Below are 7,833 nucleotides of genomic sequence, written 5' to 3'. Positions count from 1 at the left end.
AAAAGTAAAAATAAATAAATAAATGGTCCATAAGCACACGAGAAGATACTCAACAGTATCCAGCAGGGAAATGCAAATCAAAACCACAATGAGATATCACTTCATACCTACTAGGATGGTTAAATTTAAGACAGATAATCACAAATGTTGACACATATATTGTTGGTGGAATTATGAAATGGTGTCGTATATTTGGAAAACTATCTGGAAGATTCTCAAAAAGTTAAACAGCCCGGCTGGGGTGGCTCAGTGGTTGAGCGTTGACCCATGCACCAAGAGGTCGCCGGTTCAATTCCCAGTCAGGGCACATGCCCAGGTTGTGGGCCCGATCCCCAGTGTGGGGCATGCAGGAGGTGGACAATCTATGTTCTCTCTCATCAGTGTTTCTCTCTCTCTCCCTTCCTTTCTCTCTAAAATCAATAAATAAAAAATGAAGAAAATGTTCTGGAATTAGATAGAGGTAATGATTGCACAATTCAGTGAAATATACCAAAACTACTAAATTGCACACTTTAAAAAGGTAGATTTTATGGTATGTAAATTATAGCTCAATAAAGCTTCACAACAGATATACAAATAAATTAGGAGGGAAAGAAAGAAAGAAAGAAAGAAAGAAAGAAAGAAAGAAAGAAAGAAAGAAAGAAAGAGAGAAAGAGAGAAAGAGAGAAAGAGAGAGAGAAAGAGAGAAAGAGAGAAAGAAAGGAGGGAGGGAGGAAGGTCACAGACAGTCCCAATCTCCTCTCCCTAATGAACAGGAGCCCTAGGTATTGACCTGGCCCACATATGACTGACAAGGGAAGAGTGTGGTACAGTCAGAAGGAGACATCCATGGGCAGAAGTGTAACCAGTAGTCCTTAAGATGTCTCTTTTCAGTAGGAAAATCCTAGGAGGTGGCAATCCATGGGAGGAAACCAGAATTGAGCAAGAGGGATTGACAGGAAGGTAGGAGGAGGAGCAGGGGTGTTCCATGAGTTAAAGAGCACAACCAACATTATAGCTGCCTGGAACCAGGTGTGAGCAGAGGTGGAGATGTTAAGGGCACCAAGCAGAAACTGTGTGGTTTTTTCTTTAAGGAAGCTAATTTGTGGAAGTAGTCATCCACTGTGCCTAAAGTGATTTGTGACATTCATTTTATTTAGTAAGCTTGTGTGCCTACCAGGTACTAGACATAGGCAGTAGAAGAAATGTAAGAGCCAGGAACTTTCAGCTTGGTAAGAAAGACAGATGATAAGTTGCTCTATAATACAATAGGTGCTGTGATAAAAAGCAGGTGGAGGTGCCAGAGCACAGAGAAAGTTCACCAAATTCAGGCTAGATGGTCAAGGAGGGCTGCCTGGAAGAGAAGTCACTTGAAAGAAATCCATGCCCTTGAGGAGAGGCTGCCATTTCAGGAAACTGCAGCCTAGGGAAGCCAGCTACACCTCTTCAAGTGATCCAAGAGAGAGCCCATCTCAACTCACAAACCAGTCATCTCCTTGTGCTGAGATCTTCATCTTCCATGAGGAAGGACTCTAATGCAGAGAAGAAAACTGTGGTCCCAGGTTCTAGTTCTGATCCTGGATTAGGCACTGAACTGCTTTGTAATCTTAGACACTTTAGATCTGTTCTAATTGTGAACAATTTCTTCCCCAAGGAATTAGAACTGCGGTCATTCTTCATGGAGGTGATATAATTTAGGCCAGTTCTTTCCTTTTATACAGCGTCAGGTGTATGTGCATATGAAGAAAAAGTCAAAAGTCACCAAATGAAGATTCACTGAAAGGGGAAGTGGGGGAGTAGTCAGAGTCCTACCTTTAGGTTGACATCTGTATAATCAGCCAGCCCTAGGCCTCCCAGGGTCTATGAGTAGTTGGGTGTCCTGTGGCCTGAGATAATCTCTTTAACATTCAGAAAGCTGGGTAGGGCGAGGTGGTTAGAGGAGCCTTGTCCCATTTCCTCGGTGCTTTGCAAATGCTACATGTTTACCCTCTGTGTGCCGTGATATAAATAAGGAATCATTGATCTAGCATCAGTGGAATTGCCAGCCCTGGAGCTCAAACTCTTTCGGGCCAGAGATTGACGAGCAAATAACTTTTTGGCCCTAGTGATACAGCTTTATGATTATAGAGTTTCTGCTCAGGAAGAAAGGGTAGGGAAATACTGTCTCCCACAAATGAGTTACAGTTGGCATAACCTTTGGGTTACATACAGTTCTATAAACCAGCAGGCCGGAAAGGTTTAGCCAGTCAAGCCTGGCAAATACAACGGGAAATTTGGTTGACTGGAGCCTGATGCTTCATACCGACTTTCAGAAAGCCAAGACTGTGCAGGTAACATTTGATTCTCTGGGTCAACTGGATTAGTGAATCCTGTTTTAATTATAACATGTTCCAAAAATGGCTCTGTTATGAATTGGATTGTTTCCCTCAAAACGATATGTTGACATCTTAACCCCAGTACCTCAGAATCTGACCTTATTTAGAAATAAGTCTTTGCAGATGTGATTCATTAAAATTAGGTCATATGGAGTAGGAAGGACTCCTTATCCAATATGACTGGTGTTCTTGTAAGAAGACAGTCACATGAGGACAGATGTACAGGGAGAAAACCACGAAGGCAGAGACTGGAGATACGCAGCTATAAGCCAAGGAGTGCCAGGGTTTGCAGAAGCCAGGAGCAAGCAAAGGATTCTCTTGCAGGTTTTGGAGGGAGCATACCTCTGCTGAACCTTGATTTTGGACTTCTAGTCTCCAAAACTGTGTGATAATAAATGTCTGTTGTTTTAAGCCACCGAATCTGAGGTGCTGGATTACAACAGCCCTAGGAAACTTACATGGCTCCCAAGTGCACACAAAAACAGTTTGTAGTCTTTATTTGAAGGGCATAATTTCAGGACTTGTTTCCATAAATTTTGTTTTGCAAATCCCCTGGGACTCTGATGTTGTTCTCGAGTGCTGGAGTGTCCTGATGGAGTCCAGTGCTGACTCTAATACCTCTTACTCCCATGAAGTGGGCTCAGATTCCTTGAGAAGCACCTGGAAATGCCATTTTTAGGTCCTACCTGAGACAGAATGAACAGAGAAGTTAGGCTTCTTTTATCTAGTTTTTAAGAGACATTCCACAACTTACACTTTCATATGCATTTATAGTCTTTCTCGTTCATTCATTTATTCATTCATTCAACCCTTACTGCACACGTACTGTGTGTCAGTGGTGGACAGAGTCATGGCCACTGCCCTCACTGAGCCTCCACTCCAGGAGTAGCCTCATTGCTCCACTGGTGCTGAGCTGTCTCCTAACCTCGCCAAGCCTCCTCATTAAGGTCTGCCTAACTTATAGCATATCCCCACTGGTGACAAACCCCCACCTTTGAAGGAGATGAGTCTTTGGACCACCCAGAGTCCTTCAGAGCCCTGTCCCAGGAATGAGATGTATGATTAAGTTGAAAGGAAAAAAATCTAGGTCTGTGTTTTTCCCCTATAAGACTCAGGAAAAAAAATACAAACTATTTTAATGGCAATACCAATGGGTTAGTTTCATAATTCATAATATGATGATGTGGAAGAACAGTGCTATTCAGATATTTTTAATTCTTTTTTAACTTATCTTTATTGTTGAATGTATTACAGATGTTCCTTATTTTTCCCCCACTGACCTCCTCCTCCCCACCCCTGCCCCCTTCCTGCCTTTCCCACACTGTTGAATGTGTCCATTGGTGATATATATATATATATATATATATATATATATTCCCCCCCTTTGGTTTATTTATTCCCATCCCCCAACCCCCTCTTCCTTTTGAGGTTTGTCACTCTAACAACCCATTTGTACTTCTTAATCCCTTCACCTTTTTCACCCATTCCCCCAACCCCTCTCCCATCTGGCTACCAACAAAATGTTCTCTGTATCTATGATAATGTTTCTGTTCTGCTTATTCATTTTGTTTGTAGATTCAGTTGTCGATTGATATGTATTTATTGCCATTTTGTTTTTCATATTTTTTATCTTTTTCTTCAAGAAGACCCTTCAGCCCTGGCTGGTTTGGTTCAGCGGTTGGAGCGTTGGCCTGCGGACCAGAGAGTCCCGGGTTTGGTTCCTGCTAGGAGCATGTAGCAAAAAAAAAAAAAGACCCTTCAACATTTCATATAATAACGGTTTGGTGGTGATGAACTCCTTTAGCTTTTCGTTCTCTGGGAAACTCTTTATATGGCCATTGATTCTAAATGACAGCTTTGCAGGATAGAATAATCTTGGTTATAGGTCCTTACTTTTCATAACTCTGAAAATTTCTTACCACTCCTTTCTGGCCTGCAAAGTTTCTTTTGAAAAATCAGCTGACAGTCTAATGGGAACTCCCTTGTAGGTAACTAACTGCTTTTTTCTTGCTGCTTTTAAGATTCTCTCTGTCTTGGACCTTTTTCATTTTGATGATGTGTCTTGGTGTGAGCCTCTTGGGGTTCATCTTGTTTGGGACTCTGTGCTTCCTGGACTTGTATGTCTGTTTCCTTCACCAAGTTAGGGAAGTTTTCTGCCATTATTGTTTCAAATAGGTTTCCGATTTCTTATTCTCTCTCTTCTCCTTCTGGCACCCCCAAGATGCGAATGTTGGCATGCTTGAAGTTGTCCCAGAGGCTCCTTACACTATCCTCATTTTTTTAGATTCTTTTTTCTTTTTGCTGTTTTGATTGGATGTTTTTTGCTCCCTTATATTCCAAGTCGATGGTTTGCTTCTTGGCTTTACCTACTCTACTATTGAATCTGTGTAAATTATTCTTTATTTCAGTTAGTGCCTCCTTCAATTATGACTGGTCCTTTTTCCTTTTTTATGCTCTTGAGGCCCTCACTAAGTTCACTGAGGTTCTCACTAAGTCCATTGAGCATCCTTATAAGCAATGTTTTGAACTCAGCGTCTGTTAGGTTGCTTATCTCCATTTCACTTAGTTCTTTTTTTTTTTATCCTCACCCGAGGATATTTTCCATTTTTTGTACAGATAGAGTAGGAGGGAGAGAGATGAAGGGAAAGAGAGAAACATCGACGCGAAGGGACACATCGAGTGGCTGCCACCCGCACGACCAACCAGGACCGGGGACAAACTGCAACCGAAGTACGTGCCCTTAGCAGGAACTGAACCTGGATCTGTCCGGACCCAGGCCGACGCTCTAACTGCTGAGCCAAATCGGCTAGGGCGATTTATGTGACTTTTTTTTTTTATCCTCACCTGAGGATATTTTTCCATTTTTTTGTACAGATAGAGTGGGAGGGAGAGAGAGGAAGGGGGAGAGAGAGAGAAACATCGACGTGAAGGGACACATCGAGTGGCTGCCACCCGCACGACCAACCAGGGCCGAGGACAAATGGCAACCGAAGTATGTGCCCTTAGCAGGAACCGAACCTGGGTCTCTCCGGACCGCAGGCCGACGCTCTAACCACTGAGCCAAACTGGCCAGGGCTCGCTTAGTTCTTTTCCTGGAGTTTTGTTCTGTTCTTTCATTTGGGACCTGTTTCTTTGTCTCTTCATTTTGGCTGCCTCCCTGTGTTTGTTTCTGTGTATTAACGAGCAGTATGGGGCTAGCTGAGATCAGATGCTGCTTGTTTGAAAGGTATTTAGGAAAAACTGAAGCAGGATCCAAGAGAGACCAGTCCTATGGTAAAGCAACTGGCAACAGCTTGGGTGGGCCTGAAAGTTGGGTGGGGCGGGGCCTCAGGGAGTCACCAGGGCGGGGCTACCAGTGTGAGCCAGGTTGCTGGAGTCCCAGATATGGCGGGTGTCTGCCTCCCCCGGGAAGGGCTCACCAAAAGAACAACGGCCTCTGCCAGCACGTCTTTCCAAGAGAAAGCTACCCCTCCAGCTCTCACTCTGATGCTAAAGAACTCAGTTTTTCCTCATTTGTCTCTGGTGCCTTTCAAGCTGCCTCCCCCACGCTGGAGTCTGGAGGGTGTGAGTCCGAGTAAGTCCACACATGGGCCCTTTAGGAGGAGCTGCCTGGGGCCCCAGCAGCCTCAGCCTCCCTGAGCCTCAGTTCCCACTGGTTTTTCCAGCCAGAAGTGATGGGGACTTCTCTTCCTGGCACTGGAACCCTGAGCTGGGTGCCTGCTGTGGGACGGGGACCCCTCAGTCCTCAGGAAGGACCTTCCCAGCCGAGGTGTCCTCCTGATTTTTATCCGCCACACGTGGGTGTGGGACCAGCCCGTCCGCCTCCGCCCCTCCTACCAGTCTGGATGTGGCTGCTGCTTTAATTCCGTAGTTGTAGGACTTCCCTTCAGCTGGATTTCAGGCGGTTTTGAATGATGGCTCTTCTGTAGTTTAGTTGTAACTTTGCTGTGGTTGTGGGAGGACGCGATACCGCGGTTACCTACCCGCCATCTTGACCGGAAGTCTCTCAGATATTTTGTAATGTTTTATTACATCATGGTCATATAAGGAGATCGTTTTACCTTAAGCCTAAGATGCGCACTCAGTAGCCCAGTAGCCTTTGCCTCCTTTCCTTTGCTCTAAAGGAGCAGGTAAAGGAGTGGGATCTTTTTTTTTTTAATTCTTACCTGAGGATATGTTTATTGATTTTTTTTTTTAGAAAGAGGAAGAAAGAACCCTGGCTGGTTTGGCTCAGCGGTTGGAGCATTGGCCTGCGGACCAGAGAGTCCCGGGTTTGGTTCCCGCTAGGGGCACGTCCAAAAAAAAAAGAAAAGAAAGAGAGGAGAGAGAGAAAAAGAGAGAAACATTGATGTGAGAGAGAATCATCCAATCACACCACAACCTAGGTATGTGCCCTGCCCAGGAATGCGAACCACAACCTTTTGGGAGGACGCTTCAATTAACTGAGCCACCTGGCCAGGACAAGGAGCGGGATCTTTATCTCCTCTTCTTTCTTTCTCTTAATCTCACTCTTAAATAAATAGATGGCGTAGGGCTCAGACCTTTCAAAACAGCCAGGGCCTCTCCAGAGAGACTTTAGACTGTCCTCATTATTCTTCCTGACTTGTCCAGGGATCTTCTTCCAAGGTCATCATCTAATTGTGATGTGAGCCTCATCACAGCTGCCATAACACGTCACAAAACACATACATGGCACACACTCAGAGCTGAAGCTGCAAGGGAAAACAGGAAGCAGGCTAGGCTTCCATTCCAGAGGAAAATGTCTCAGATGCCTTGGAAAACGACTCCAAGCTTCTGCCTCAGTGAGCTGACCTTTGTTTCAAAGTCTAAAATATTTTCTTATGGTGTATGGGAATGGCAAAGGTTAAAGGTGTTTCAGGAGGCAATCATGTATCTAATAATCACCTTTTGTTATGTCAGAATGAGACCATCTCGCCCTGGCCGGTTTGGCTCAGAGGTTGGAGCATCAGCCTGCAGACTAGAGAGTCCCGGGTTTGGTTGCCACTAGGGGCACTTACCAAAAAAAAAAAAAGAATGAGACCATCTCTGCAAAGGGTGAAGAGGGATTCATTCATTCATTCACCAGATAGATATGAAGTAACAGGCACTTTGGCAGATGATGGGAAATCTAAGGCTAGAAACATAGTCTCCACTCTTGAAGGGCTCGGGGGGGGGGGGGGGGAGATATAAACTGAATGTGGTATGATAGGGCTTGAATGTAACCAGGACCTCTTGAGCCACTCTGCTATACATTGGAGACCTATCCCAGCATCCAAATCACCCTACTCCCAAGGTATTTCATGAGCAGGCAAAGGAGGGGCATACATCACTCATCACCAACAAAGCTTGCAATCGTCCCCTGTGCAAAGCATCCCTGCTTCTCTCCCAAACTGCCTGTTACCTCATCCCACCCCAAAAGCAGGACCTTAGCTTTTTTTCTCCTCTCCACCTTACCTCTCCACTTGCAAACTGGCTTATT

The sequence above is a fragment of the Molossus molossus genome, unplaced genomic scaffold, assembly GCF_014108415.1.
Source record: "Molossus molossus isolate mMolMol1 unplaced genomic scaffold, mMolMol1.p scaffold_m16_p_1, whole genome shotgun sequence".
NCBI classification, from domain to species: Eukaryota; Metazoa; Chordata; class Mammalia; order Chiroptera; family Molossidae; genus Molossus; species Molossus molossus.
Note: the sequence above shows the minus strand (reverse complement) of the source record.